Source organism: Myodes glareolus, chromosome 21 (genome assembly GCF_982192425.1).
Source record: "Myodes glareolus chromosome 21, mMyoGla1.1, whole genome shotgun sequence".
Classification (NCBI taxonomy): Eukaryota; Metazoa; Chordata; class Mammalia; order Rodentia; family Cricetidae; genus Myodes; species Myodes glareolus.
Window position 1 is genome coordinate 27043216 of NC_142046.1, and position 15622 is coordinate 27058837.

General features: G+C 41.0%; 1 protein-coding gene across 2 annotated transcripts in view; it reads left to right on the plus strand.

Moving 5' to 3' along the window:
* The first annotated feature begins 7713 nt into the window (after positions 1-7713).
* Kynu (kynureninase) overlaps positions 7714-15622 on the plus strand; it is a 134619-nt gene continuing 126710 nt past the window's right edge. For both annotated transcript variants that reach the window (XM_048425848.3, XM_048425849.3), the window contains exon 1: positions 7714-7826. The gene's annotated coding sequence lies outside the window, so the exon portion shown is untranslated. The remainder of the gene's footprint in view (positions 7827-15622) is intronic.

Below are 15622 nucleotides of genomic sequence, written 5' to 3' on the forward strand. Positions count from 1 at the left end.
TGTTCATAGCACCATTATTTGTAATAGCCAGAACCTGGAAACAACCTAGTTGTCCCTCACTCAAAGAATGGACAAAGAAAATGTACATTTACATGATGGAGTATGAACTAGTCAGTGGTAAACAAAGAAAATGTACATTTACATGATGGAGTATTAACTAGTCAATGGTAAAGACAACCATGATCTCATGAAATTTGCAAGCAAATGGATAGAACTAGAAAACGGCATCCTGAGTGAAGTAACCCAAACTCAGAAAGACAAACATGGGTAGGTACTCACTCATAAGTGGATACTAGATGTAACAGCTTTAGAGAAACTAGGAAACAAGGAGGACCCTAAGAGGAACAGATGGATAACTCTGGGATTAGATGAGATCTGGGTAAACTGGAGCTGGAGGTGAGAACATAGAGGGAAGAAGATGGGGGAGGAGAACACGAGGGAAGAGCTGGGGTAAAGCTGGGGAATGGAAGGAGAAGGAAAGCAATAAAAGAGATATCTTGATAGAGAAGACCATTATGGGGTTAGGAACAAAGCTGATGTTAGGGAAACTCCCAGGAACCCAAAAGAGTGACCTCGACTAAGACTTGGAGCAATATCAGAGAGAATACCTGAACTGGCTTTTCCCCTGTAATCAGTTTGGTGAAGAGCCTAGCTGTCATTCATCATGGAGTCTTCGTCCATTAACTGATGGAAGCAAATGCGATGATATACAGCCAAGCACTAGGCTGAGCTCTTGGAGGCCGTGCAAATAGAATGAGAAGAGATTAGCTTAGCAAGTGGGGGGGGGGGTCGTCAAGATAAAGATGAGGAAAATCTACAGAGAGCTGAACCACATTTGTAGGAACTTATGAGGTCTAGATGGACAGCAGAGGAGCCTGCATGGGACCAAACTAGGCCCTCTGCATGTGGGAGACAGCTGTGTAGCTTGGTCTGGTTGAGGGGCCCCTGGCAGTGGGATCAGGATCTATTTCTGGTACATGAACTGGCTTTTTGAAGAGCTTTTCTTTAATGGGATGCCTTCGTCAGCCTTGATGCAGGTGGGAGGGCCTTGGTCCTGCCTCAACTGAATGTGCCAGGCTTTGTAGATTCCCCATGGGAAGCATTACCTTTTTGGAGGAGTGGATTGGGGTTGGCCAGTGGGTAGGGGGGGAGTGGGAAGAGAGAAGGGAGGAAAAATTGTGACTGGTATATAAAATAAACAAAACACTTTTTAAAAAAAGAAATTATGTTCATATAAAGAATGGGAAAGAAATAAGTAGGTTGAAAGAACAGAATTGTGTGACCAATGTGGTCACTAACAGTGAGTAAAAAGCTGACTGCTACTTTAGTATCCAGAGCAAAGATGCCACATAAATTCGTATCATTTTTGGAACAGAAATATTTGAGAGCTATTTATCCTGTGACTTCCCAACTAAAAATTTATGCCTGTTACTGGTTGTGGTGGCTTATGGTTATAACACCATTATCCAAAAATGTAAGACAGGTGATTACAAATTTGAGCCCAATTTGGGCAGCATAAAAAAAACTGTCTCAAAAACCCAAAAATGGGAAGAAAGAGAGAGACCAAGGCAGAGACAGACACAGAAACAAAGACAGATAAAGGAGCCATTCTGAATTGGAGTTCATAGTGCAGTGAAATCCACGTCTTTGCTGCTTTTATGTGACCCAGTTTATACCATAAGAGAAAATGAATTCTCTAAGAGCCAAACCCATGGAACCAAAAACAATGCATTGTAAGTGTTCTTCCTCCTATAGGCAAAATGAAATTTTCCTGGTGATGACACAGGCAGGTCTCTGAACTTCCCATTTTCAAGGACCCTTCTCTGGTTCATGGTCACCAAGGTATATGAACAGAGAGATAAAAATATGCAACCTCTCCCTCTTCCATGAGTTAAAACATTCACGATGTTATTTCTTGAAATTTTTAAATCGTTTTTTGATCCACAGAACGCAGATTTTCTGCTTTAATCTAAGGGGATGTACTAAAGTCAGACTAAATCATTTAGGACCTCTTTTCTTTCAAACATGTAGATATTTGAAGGATGAAGACATAATCCTCTTTGACATTTGTGCATTCAAATGTCCATGCCGATCCATGAGGGAAGGATGGAGAAATACTGCAGGGAATGAAGATGCTGTGACTTTAGATTCACACCGCAGCCTTGTCCTCTCATTTCACTATTAGTCTTTTGAAGGGAATCGGTATGTTTTAAATCAATGGAAAATATATGACGCAGGCCAGTCTCTACATCAGTATCCAACAAACAGCTAAAGTTGACAATTGGGGCAGCATCCGTGATATAGCCACTGGTAGTAGACAGTATTTATTTTCAAAATGTTCCTTTAGGGTCTGGACGATAGGTCCCAATAATCACATTATTGCTACACATCAAAACTTTGATTGGATGTGTATGTCTGTAATAAGCAGTCAGGGCATACAAGCCTTTGTCATCAATGCTTCCACACATGATGTTTCCCTCCATGACAGAAGCTGGCAACAACAGGGATCTATGAGTATGGAAAAAATACTCTACAGTTGTGTTCATACTGGAGTCTATGACTTCTGTAGTCACGGGCTTTTGTTCTGGATTAGAGTACAGGATTTGAGTTCATTCTTATGAAAAAGTGAATAGCACTTGATGGCATTCTAGCACTATAAAAGCCAGGCTGCATGAAAAGAGCTCCCAACTCAATCATATTTCTCCATGTCACACAGTCAAAGTAAGGGGTGTCTTCGGCAATGTGGTGTTATCATCTGGCTCCAGCTTGCAGTCAACAGCATTACCAATAGTCTTTATGGTTCAGGGATGTCTGAAGACTCCTCGCTTAATAGAAGATGGAAAGATAGCTTTCCTCTGGTATTGAGCTATTTATTCAAATGCCTTCTGTTTTCTAACACTGTCTTTTTCTCTTCACAGGGGTACTTTCTTTAAGACTCTCTTAGCCTCTTTTCCATTTTTTCTTCGAGATCATTAAGTCACCCAAGGTTATAAGACATTTTTACAGAGTATGGCAAGATCTTCAAAGGTCCTGCTACGCTACTACGCTTTATAAACAAATGTCAACTTGGTCTTTGACAGTTAAGAGGACACTAAAATGAAACATCATCAGAGTCTAAAACATGAGAAGATCTTGTTTTAGTTTCATTTCTAACAAAATACCTTGACTAAAAGTAACTTAGAAGAAAGGGTCTTTATTAGACTTAAAATTCCACTTTATAATTCCTCATGGAGGAGTGAACTATTGAACTCCTACCCTCAGTCAAGAGCAGAGAGAAATAAATTCATGAATCCTGACTTGCTTGCTTGCTTGCACTCAGTTCAATTTCTCTATTCTTACATACAATTCAACACCCCTACCTAGGGACTGATTCCACTCACAGTGGTCTGAGTCTTCCTGCAGCAATTAACATAAGACAGTACTCCACAAATGTGCCCACAGGTCAACCCATTGTGGATAATCCCTTAGTGAGACTCCCCCATTTGATTCTAAGCTTTGTTACAGCTAATCATCAGATGTCGTCACTTGTGCCAACTGTTGAATCAGCAGAGTAACATTGAGTTCAGGTATGGGTGGGAAATACTACGCTATTTAGGCCTCAATCATTCTGAAAGGAATTCCAAACCATTTTATTGGAAATACTTACTTATTTTCCAAGTAGGACAGATAATGAAAATGATTGAATATAAGCCTATCCTTAAACCTTCATGAACTGTACCATGCACTTTGAACATAAAACTGTAGGCAAAAGGAACAAAGCCAGTTCAGATTTCTCGTGTTAACCTGGACCTAGAAGAAAGTGGAACTTCATCTACAAATTATGGGCAAAAGTTATTTTAACATGATATAAGATAATATTTAGTCATTCCAACAACAAAAATATGTTTTAGAATATGTACAAATTCAATTAAAATGTCACTTATGAGCATGATCTGTGCAAAATAATTTGAGACTTGTGGATTGAATTCATGCCCTCAAGCACATTAAACATGTACTCTAATCAATCCTAATATTCCTTACAATCCTGCAAAAGGTATAAGAAACAACTCTGAAATAAACAGTAAATAAGAAATGACATTTTAAATAGAGGAAGAAGAGAGAGTGAAGACGCTAGGAGAAAATTAGATGAAGCAATATTACCATGTATGCCCATCTGTGCATAACGAGAAGGTAGATAATGATAGATTTGGAAATTACAGTTATTACTCTAGATCCGGTCTCTTGTTACCATAGGTCAGGTCTCTTATAATCTTTGTTCCAGTGTCCTGAAGCAGAGGGGGGCTTACTGGAAAGTCTGAAAAACACTAAACTGCTTTAGCCAAGTCTAGAATACATGTACGTTTGTACTTCGAGAAGAAGGAGGTAAAAGATTTCCAAATTTCTTACCTATGAATAGGCAGAAACAGAAGGGAAAGAAAGTGAGCGAAAAGCCTTGTAAAGGTGTCATTTTTCATGAGGGGAATGTAATAGGGAAGGAGGAAGCATGAAACTTGCCAGAGGAAAATGGCACTTTTGTTCCTAAAAGGAATTCAAGAAGCAGAAGTGGAAAGAGCTTAGTGTGTGCAAAAATACAGTAGAACTTCCGGTTCAAGGGATGGGTCAGGCAAGAAAAGCATAGGGGGAGATAGAAAAGGAAGGAATGTTGTAAAATAATCAGTGAAGCCGAACTGTATGTCACTGAAAAGACTAGAACTACAAAACATAGCCCTCTGTATAATGATATTTGGGGTTAGAAGATAGACAATAGACAGACAGACAGACAGACAGACAGACAGAGAGACTAATGATAGGTAGATGATAGAAAGATAGACATATGATGTACTGATGATAGGTGGGTATATAGATAGGTATGATAGGAGATACATGATAGATACATGGAAAGGTGGATTGATGGATGGATAGATGGATGGATACTTCGATACTTCATATTATTGTCTATACATCAAGACGTGAAGAACAATGTGTGTGTAACAAGGTCGTATCTCAGATGTGGTAGTTCAGGAGCTCACAGCCAACCAAAATCTTTAGCATTCTTGAATCCAAGAGACTACACCTGTCAAGGCAGTAGACAAGGAAATGGCCCTTTATGGAATGAGGAGTCAAGTGTCAGAAATAAGGATTGGTTGGCATAAAGGTACAAATTAGAAGAAAACATTTCTAAACTTAGATGGATATCATTGAGGACAAGAAGATATAGCCAGAAGTATGGTTTCCTTATTGTGCAACTCGAAGATTACCAGCACCTAGAATATTATTTTGTTTGGAAATGAGTGGGCTGCAGCTTCCTGACTCTGGGTAGTAAGTAACAATTTAGAATCAAGTTACTTAGTAATTGAAAGACCTGGACAAATCCAGACCGCCCCCCCCCCCAGCAGGAAAAAATAGAGCCAAAAATCTAAGCAGGGAGAGAAGAATCAGAAATCTAGGATTAGCCAGTTCAGTGATTCTGTTTCAGGAACTAGCTGAAGATAAAGTTAGATTGTAATCTTGAGAATAATCTTGAGAAATAGCGAGTTGCCCCCTTGTGATTATCAATGATATTTTTTGAATACTCTGCTTCAGGAACTAGCTGATTATAATCTTGAGAAACAGGGAGTTGCCCCCTTGTGATCATTACTGGTATTTTAGGAATTATCTATGACGCCCTCCCTACCCCCTTTGGATTACTGGGTTGTGGTTTCCTCCCTTAAAAACCCCTTCTCCCAGTGACTCAGGATCGAACTTCTCCCCTGCATGGGTTATGAGTCTCAGCCCCAGTGCACTGGCTCCTGTCAATAAACCTCATGTGATTGCAACAAGGACGGTCTCTCGTGAGTTACTGGGGCGGGGGCTCGCGTTATCCTGAGACTTGAGTGAGAGTCTCCCCATACCGAGGGTCTTTCATAATAACTAAGGCCTCCAGTCAGGACAACAGGGTTTTCCTGTTCCAGCTCTCCATATCAAAACAGCTTGTGCCCATCGTAAGAAGACTCCTTTTATAAATGAAATACAACAATAGTTTCCTAATACTGAACATTTAAGGGAACTGAGAAATAATTTAAATTATTAAATAAAACCAGTAGGGTAAAGTGAATGGATGGAATACAAGAAACTAAGGTGTGCAAAAAGAAGAACAGTTTGAGTGGTGAGGAAAGGTGGGCCTCAGCAGCTCTGTCCAAGAGTGCTACAGTTACGACTCAAAGATTCTACCAGATACATGAGAGGAAGCCTTTGGCCTATCGGTTCACATCTCTCCATACTGAGTTATAAGGGAGTATGGCTTTCTCTCTGCGTAGATCAAATCTTCCAAGATTCTGACAGCACAAGACACTAACTGATAGAAAATAAATAAATATACTACAATATTTTAAATTCTCATTTAGATTCAAATTGTTATATTTCCTTTTGAGTCAAGTGAGGAGTCTCTATTTTATGTGTATCTTTTAACGGTGGTTGATAAATTATCTTGAAGCAAGCTTATGTATTCTAGAACTCTGTCTTGGAGGCTGGGGGGGGGTAACATGCTCGGTCTGGGGAACATGTCTAATTTGAGGGAGCAAAGAATGCATCAAATGGATTTATGTGTCATGGTTCAGTCGTTTTTCCCTTGTTTTGTTTTACTATCTCAATAATCTTGTTCGAAAGACGTGTTTTCTGCTCATCAGGTAGATAGCAGCCTTGGCCTGAGCAGGGTACAGCGAATTGTTGAGATCACAGTCAAGACACTCAGAATAAACTGAACAGGGCCTCAGTGAGTGCAACATACTGCAAGCTTCGGCAAGGCCCAGGAGCCACACAGCAGCAAGCCAGGCAGTCTCTTCTGTAGTTCCCATTCTGAAAACCTTGGTTCTTTCTTTTATGCCTAATACAGTCTTCAAAAGACTTGAACTCAGCACTAGGCCAGGGGAGGTGATCTAGGCCTAAGCCAGACAATGAAAAGCAGGCTTTGCAGGGCGGTGATGGTGCATGTGCCTTTAATCCCAGCACAAGGGAGGCCGAGGCGAGGTTGGGGGAGAGGTCACTGTGAGTTCAAGTTCAAGGTCAGCCTGACCTAAACAAGTTCCAAGGCAGGCTCCAAAGATAGAGAAACAGACAATCAAACCAACAAAAGCACAGTTTCCCAGTCTACCCCAGTCTACTTTTCACATGGATTTCAAACCCTAACTCCTCTTTCTGGGGCTAGCATATGGTCACAGTTTCTAACCTAGAAATTTAAAAATTCCATTTATTAGGTAAGTATGTATTTTGAGGAACTAATAGCCTATATTAATTTTCTTTGGAGGCAAAATCCTTCTTATTTAGTGCCGAGTGTTTCAGTTACCGGTATGTACCACCTGACTGGGTTTATTTTAAACTTTCAAATAAAACCTTTATCCATTGTAAGTCAAAAATCCTACAATCAAATTGAACACAGGGTCAGTGTCTTAAAATCCAAGAGAAATGTATCCAGAGTTGAAAGAGGGCATTTCTGCAGGGCTTAGAATACCCCAGGGCACAAGGTGAAAAATAAATGCAGATTTTTGGATCACTGCAGAGATAAGCAGAGGTCAAGAAAGCCTCTGGTCTGTCCGTGATTAGAGTAGACAAGAGCGCCCCCACAAGAAGCCCTCACAGAGTCAGGTGCTTGGCCACCTAAAGGGGGAGGTGCAGTATTTTGCTTAGTTCTTGCCAGTGGCTAGAAATTCGCAACCTGGTTAAACAGGGTGGGAGGAGCAAAGTTGACATGCAAATTCCCCAGCAGGGTGGAGTCTGATCAGTTCTTAAAGTCTGGCTTGTAGCAAGGAGGAAATATCAGGCATCCCCTGAGAAGATAGTGGAAGCTGAGGGCCCTGTGCAGAACTGAGGAGGTAAGCAGAGAGCCCATAGCGTGGCTCTACACAGAGATGTCCATCCACTTCTCTTGTCCTTTTCCAAGGGGTTCTTCTCTGCCAATATAGTGCGACCCTTTAGAGATTTTTCCCCCATTGTTTCTGCTTTTTGCGGCATGACCTCCTGCATCTCTAAACCCAGAGTAGAGATCTAAACAGCACAGCGAGATCACACATTGCAGTTCATCTACTAAACTTCAGTTTAAATGGTTCAGTAGACCAAGTCCAGCTGAGGAAAGGCGTGTTTAAATGCGCTTTCTGGTTTCTGCTTTTGTGTATTTTCGTCCTGGGCTGCTGTTGGTCACATTCACATTTACAGAAGTGAAAGCGTCTCTTCTGGAGTGGAGTTTCTTCCCCTTTCATTTTCTACAGCATTTGCCTAAAAATAGAAAGTCGATTCATTTTTTTTTTTTTCTGTGTTTGGTATACAGTTCCTGGTCCAATGTTCACTACTTTAGGAACTTGGAAGCAAACGCAAGCTCAAGCAAAAAAATAGTAAAACAAACTCAAGCCTTGTACTGTCTGGCTCTGCTGGTCGTACTGTGACGTCATCTCAGTCTCAATGAGAGGCCTACAGAAGCCGGCTTTGTGCACTTGTATATAAACTTGCTTTCCCAATGGAAGACGGCATTCTATGAATGTATCTATACCAGCTTCTAAACTTTGAACTTAGTATCCAGTTTCCTCACTTCAAGTTTAGACTGACTCTTTGTTGTGTAACCATTAACTATTGAGTGCTGGGTAATTTATTTAGCTGGTTAACCTTAGAACAGTAGGGTCAGAAAGTCTTCCATATGTGATTCTTAACAAACGTGCAGCTTTTAATAAGTCAAACCCTTCAACTGTGGAAATTTAGGTATATAAATAAAACCATGGGGATACGATTTTCAAAATTTCAAGTGTGTCATTGAGGACAGAATCAATTTCCATCAAGCCACATTGATATTTAAAGCTGTTATGGAAATACCTTATGAATGTGACTTGATGCTAACCACAGTTTCTTGGGAAAAGTTAAATTGATCTTTATTTTATATAACAATGACAGAAGTGTGTTCAGATGACTTGCAAGCCAGCACCTGACATGTTTGTCTACCTCTGCAAAATTAAACCATGCTCAATACATGAAATATGAAATTTGACAGTTATGAAAAACCGGGATCTAATGTCTTCATTTTCAAACAAATCATGTCAATTTACTTGGCAATGATAAGCCTAAACAAGGCATAAAATGATGTTTTGAAACACTAATTGTCTTAGCTGGTGGTATGAATGCAGAATTAAGCAGCAATTAGTGTGAAGTAATCAAGTGCTCTCTCGGGGAGAAGGCCTTGGATGAGCATCTCAGCCTGTGGGAGCTGTGCACAGAGGGGTAACCCAGAAGGAGACCTTATTTCAGTGAAGAAACTCTTGTCCAGAATCTACTCCTGCCTCAGGTACAACAAGCCCAGAAGTGGAAACAGACACACTCTTGCCAGACGGAAATAGATATTAAAATAAAGAAATAAAGCCATGAATCTGTAACCTCAGTACGCAGGAAGGAGAGTCTCGGCTCCAGCTAAGCTTCTGCTGCCTCGCGATGCTCTGTCTCCAAGTATTGTTTTAGAGGAATTAATTTCACGTATAGACTATTCTGGTGTGTAGACTTTATGTGGACTTGACAAGAGAAAACAAAAATAAACTAAATCAGATTGTAAGTCTCAAGAAATGTGATACAAGGAAATAGTAGGCTGCCCTGTGCAGAGGGTTTTATCTCTCCACGGGGGTTTCTCTGTGGGTCTGACTCCATGACTCCTCAAGAGAAGCCCAGTTTGCCCTACATTCTCGGCCACACTTGATAATAAACAATGTATTGGCCTCAGAGTTCATTTTTCATTTATTGTCAGTCTTTGGCTTCTAGGTTAAGGTAAGTACCTCTACCTTACCAAGGACTAACTAGATGTAGGTGCAAACATACGAATACTTTTCTTGTTTGTTTTTGGATAGGATCTGGCTATATTGTCAGGGCTGACCTAGAACTTGCGATCCTCGGTCTTTTCCCCGGTAAGGTTACTGTGATAACAGATATGTGCCACTGTAGGACCCCGCCTCTTCTGTGGATACCCACATCCGATCCAGGTGTGCGCCTTCCCGAACTTGGGCCCACAAGAATGGACGACTGTCCTGAGGGTTTGAACAGACACACACAAAAGAGAGCTGCTCACTTACCAAGAGTAAATGGCCACTTTATTAAACTTAAGTCGGGTATTTATACCAGTGGGCAAGGAGGATCGAAAGGGCAAGGCCTCCTCCCATCAGGAGCAGGAGAAGGGGATTAAAGGCCCCAGCACCTCAGGCAGAATCAGCTGGGAGGGGCCAGGCTTGTGGAGCCCACTGCTAGAACCTTGAATACAGGTGGAATCACCATAACAAAGAGAGCCAGGTTCTTCCTAAACTATCCCCTCAAGCCAGTGCTAGTGCAGAATCTCCAGGGAGCCGGAGGTCACATGGCCCTGCAAATCGCCAGGTAGAGGGGAAAAAGACCTTGGTACCTACATACCACCATGCCCAACATGATTCACTTTTATTGTTTTCACGCTTGCTCACGAGGTCAACAGCATTAGTTTAGTTTTTCAGTGCCTGAGTTGTAGTAGATGCTCGGTAAACATTCGTTGAATTGATGGTTGAATAACTGTCGTTCTTTGCACACTTAGAGTCTCTATATTTATTCACACAAATTCTTGCTCGTTGTTTTCTCATAATGAGTTTCTGTACTTTTAAATATGTGTAAATAACGAGGAAGACTGTTTTTAGACTGCTGTTGTCTAAGACAGGGTTTTCTGATGTACAGCAAGCTGGCCTGGGACTCACTATCTGGCCCAGGGTAATGCTGAAATCAAGGTAGGCCTCAGCCTCCATGGTACTGAGACTGCAGGCCTGAGCAAACATTCCCAGTTTCATTTAGGAGTATTGCACCAGCCTTTCACAGATTGGAGGAGTGAGAGCAAGGTTAAATTGTGGCTGCAGAAGATGTCAACAGTGTTAACAAATGCTCCTGTGAGGATAGTGGGGTGCTGTTTGGATATGACAGCAAATTCATCTCAGAATTGAAAGAACCTCTCCCTCAGAACTCACATGTCCCCAAAGAAATATAACGTTCCAGCACTCCGGTGAAAATGCCAACATAAGGCAAACTCTTGTCTCTGAATTTCACTAAAGGTGTTTCTCTAATTGGTCTTCGTATGTCAGAGTGGGAGAGGGTTGCTTCTCCTGGGAACAAGTCATTTCTCATGTCACAGAATTCACTGAGCTGTTTGTTTGGCTTCTATTCAGCTGCCATTTTACTTTAGGGGAAAGTCTATAAACATAAGCAACATTCCTTAGCGATGGGGTAACCATCATGAGAAATTAAACATGGTGCGGTGCGAGTAGAATAGACTTTAACAGAGCCTGCAAGAACTCCCTGCATCAAGTCTGTGGTAAGGACACACCAAACAGAAAGGACAAAGAACAGCCATCAACAGGCCCCAGAGCTTTGCAGAGCTCAGTCTGTGGCAGTGTTCTGTGACATTCAACACAGGACCAGCCTGTGTTTGTGAACAGCCTTCACTGTTAAGCCACAATTGCTCGGCACAGTGACCTTATTTTGCTGCTAGCATCAGGCACACTTTCCATGTTTTAATAATCAATACTTCTGTTTCACTGTGAAAATAAAAATGAGTCTCTTGTGACCCTGTGCTCTTGAGCCCCAGTATTTCACAGCTTCCCTCTGATTCTTTGAAATTCATGATCCTGTTTCTACCTGGACTTATCAGTGTCTCTCCCAGTTGAAACTCCTGGAAGAGTTTGATGTTATGCTCAGTTAAATACTATGCCCACTGCTTCAGTAGAATTACAGCATTATCATTCACAGACAACCATGCATGGTTAAGTGTTTAGGCAAGGTCTAACCAAGTGTGTCAAGTTAAGAGCGTGACATAGTCATTTCTATTTGTAGGTGGAGTTTTCCCGTCCAGTAAGCTGCTTCCAAATTACCACACAGAGGTTTACATTAATTGTAAATGCTCAACCAATAGCTCAGGCTTATTACTAGCTAGATCCTACATTTTAAATGAACCCATATTTCTTATTTATGGTCTGCCAGGTGGCAGTACCTTTGTTAGGTATGAGCTGGGAGGTCTTTCTGTATATGTGTTGTTTTTAAAGCCAGGCATGAAATCCAAACAGAGATATAGAGAGAGAGTAGGTAGAGTCAGGTAGATGCCAGCCAGCTGACGAGAAAACAGGACATGTAGAAAATGAGGTAACTCCATGGTCACATGGTAATACATAGACTAATAGAAATGAAATAATTTGAGATGTCAGAACTAACGAGAAATATACCAGAGCTATTTGTCAAACAGTGTTGTAATTAATAGAGTTTCTGTGAGATTAATCAGGTCTATGTAGCTGGGAAATGAAAATGTAGTCTCATCTCCATGTACAATGGCATGTTCATCTTGCTTCTCAGCATCTCGTTTCTCCCTGTACCATTGGTTTGATCACCCTGCCTGTACTTTTTGCCTGGCTATTGGCCAATCAGCTTTTTTTTTTTTTTAGCCAATGAGAGTAATACATATTCATAGTGTACAAAAGGATTGCTCCACAGTATTTGTTCTATCTTCCTTCATCAGAAGGTATCCTAGGAGGAACCAATTTAAAATCAAGTTGCAGGCACAACAAGAATATTCTATCTTTCTTATCTACACATGTACCTGAATAACGTGTTCTAGTAAGGATTAAGTAGAAAACGAAGGATGAAAGATGAGATGCAACTGCAAAGCTTCTTCCAAGCCAGTTTTGGGAAAAAAAAACCATTCTAGATTCTTCTTAGTGTAAGGTGAAAAACAAATGTCACACATGCTCTTCATTGAAAACTCAGACTGCAGTGGCCATGACAGCATCACTCCCTGGATGTCCAAGGCTTCTAGAATTGAATGTTTTCTATGTAGGACTCTGTCTTCTATACAAGAGAAACTGTTGCCATCCAGTCTATGTTTTTCTTAGCAAATATGTCATGAGCTCACATTCTTCTCTTTTATCAATCCTATAACATCTTAAAAAATGATGTTATTACTAGTAAAAGTAAGGTCATGTGCATGTTCATGAGTGTGTGTGTGTGTGTGTGTGTGTGTGTGAGAGAGAGAGAGAGAGAGAGAGAGGGAGGAAGAGAGAGAGAAAGAGAGAGAGATTTCTCTACATTAGTACAGACACAGATGTGCCATGGTTCACACGTAACAGTCAGAGGAAAACTTTGGGGAGTTAGTTCTGTCCTTTCATGTTATTGACTCAGGGGCTTTCGTGTTGTTTCTACCAGGCTTATACGCTAGGCTAGTAGTCCCAGGGAATTCTGGGTAGTTCTCCTGTTTCCACCTCCCAAGTTAGAACAGGAGCACTGGATTACAGATGTGTGGCCCCATCTGGGCTCTCAGAGTCAAACTCAGGTTGAAAGACTTATGCAGGAAGTACTTCCAGCTGCTTTGCCATCTGACCAGTGCCCTGTTAAATTCTTATAATTCCTCACAGAACATAGTGAACTTTATTTAATGCAAATTTGCAAAGCCAGTGTTGTGCCGAATAAGTACATTTGCTATTCAGCAAGTATCCCAAAGCCTCTTTCGGTCACAGAAATTTTCCATGACTAGCATCTGCCCCTGTCTATGTCACTCCATTTCCCCTTCAGCCTTACAGGGTATTCATTGAGCAGTCCGAGGTAAGCCCCTATCCTGGACCTTTAAGTTCTGAAACGCTTCCTTCACATTGAAATCGTCACGAAGACAAATGCACAGGATCTCCCTGATGTTGATCACCTAAGCCATCTCATTATTCTCTCTCGTTAGTTTTTAAAACTATCTACAACATTTGATTCAGCATTTACTCTCCTTTTCTTCCACAAAATGTCAACTGTGCAGGAATTGACACTTACAGCCGTCTACCCTGCCCTTCCACCAGTGTCAGGGGCTGCACAAAGGGAGCCTGGCAGGTTTATGTCTGAAAGGCCTAAGTGGATGATGCTTACAGAATGACCATGTGGAAATCAAGGGAGTCTAAGGAGGCCTGGTTATCTTTAACTCCTTTCTTATTCAACTTCAAAGAACTAAACTTTAGGGAAAATATAAATCAATAAACCAACAAATGAGTGGAGTTAAAGCATGCAGTTAAACCTCCATTGACAGGCCAGTGAGACTGATAGCTCAGCTAGTAAAAGTGCTTACTGCACAGCTGGATGTCTCGAGTTCAATACCCAGACCCACAGCGCAAAGAGCGAACCAATTCCTAGCAGTTTTCTCTGATATCTGCACGTGCTCAGTGGCACATAGGTGTCCCCATATGTAGGAGAAGGGCCCGCTTATTCATCCTGGCTGCCTGGCTAACTTAGCCCCAAAATAACCACACAGAAACTGTATTCACTAAATCACTGCTTGGCCCATTAGTTCTAGCTTCTTATTGGCTAACTCTTACATCTTAATTTAACCCATTTCTATTAATTTGTATATCACCATGAGGTCATGGCCTACCAACAAAGTTCTGGCATGTCTGACTCTGGCAGTGGCTCCATAGTGTCTTTCTGACTCTGCCCTTCTTTATCCCAGCATTCAGTTTAGTCTTTCCTGCCTTTCTAAGGTCTACCCTATCAGGCCAAGACAGTTTTTTTTTTATTCATTAACCAATAGAAGCAACACATAGACAGAAGGACCTTCCACACCACTCATATACATTTTATATATAGTATATTAAATTAGTAAAGTAAATTTCAGAAAAAATAAATTAATAATAAACCTCCAATGGTCCCTTAGAAAGGTTCATTGCACATCCCCCAAATATAAACAAGTTCTAGATGATTACAAAACAGTGGAATGTGCTTTGAAAACCACCAGAGAATCCTGTTTGCTCTGAGGTGAACAAGAAGCAGTAGGTGGTTAAATTGCTCTGGTATCATATGAAGAGAAAGGTGACATTCAGAGAGAACTTTCCTCTCCAGTAATATAATTTGCATGCTAAAGACTCTTGTGAAAGTTTAAGTTATCCATAATTTTAAAATGTTGTTATATGGAGAATTAGGTGTCTCTACTTAAAAAAAAATGCCTTCATTGTCACAACTTAGTAAAGTAGCTGACTAGAATGAAATGAAACATTTGTGATCTATTTTTTTTCAGATGAGAACGGAATGAGGGCTAGAGAAATGACTCAGTCACTAGGACTACTGGTTTTCTTATAACAGAACTTGGCTTAGATTCCCAGCACCCACACAGCTAACAGCTGCCTCTAGCTCCAGTTCCAAGAATCGGATTGCTTCTTTGGGCCTCTGTGGAGACTACACACATAGAGTGCATATACATATATGTAGGCGAACAATCATGTACACAAAATAAAAATAAATAAATCCTAAAATTGAAAAATGATGGAATGAGGTGGGTAAGGAAGATACCTCAGTCAGGAAACTATTTGCTGTACAAGTGTATTTCAGCTCTCCAGCACCTGTAAAAAAAAATTTTGGGTGCAGGAACAGGCATTTGTAACCCCAGGATGAAGGGGAGGATAGAGACTAACAGATCCCTGGACCTCACTGGGATGCCAGCCTAGGTTATGGGTGAGCTCCAGGTTCAGTATGCTAGGAATGTAAGACTAAGTGTGTGAAGACAGTACCAACACTGATGTTCAGTCTCCAAACACACACACACAGCTTGCAACCCCACAAACACACATGCACATACACACAGAAGCACATGCATGCATGCATACATACATACATACATACA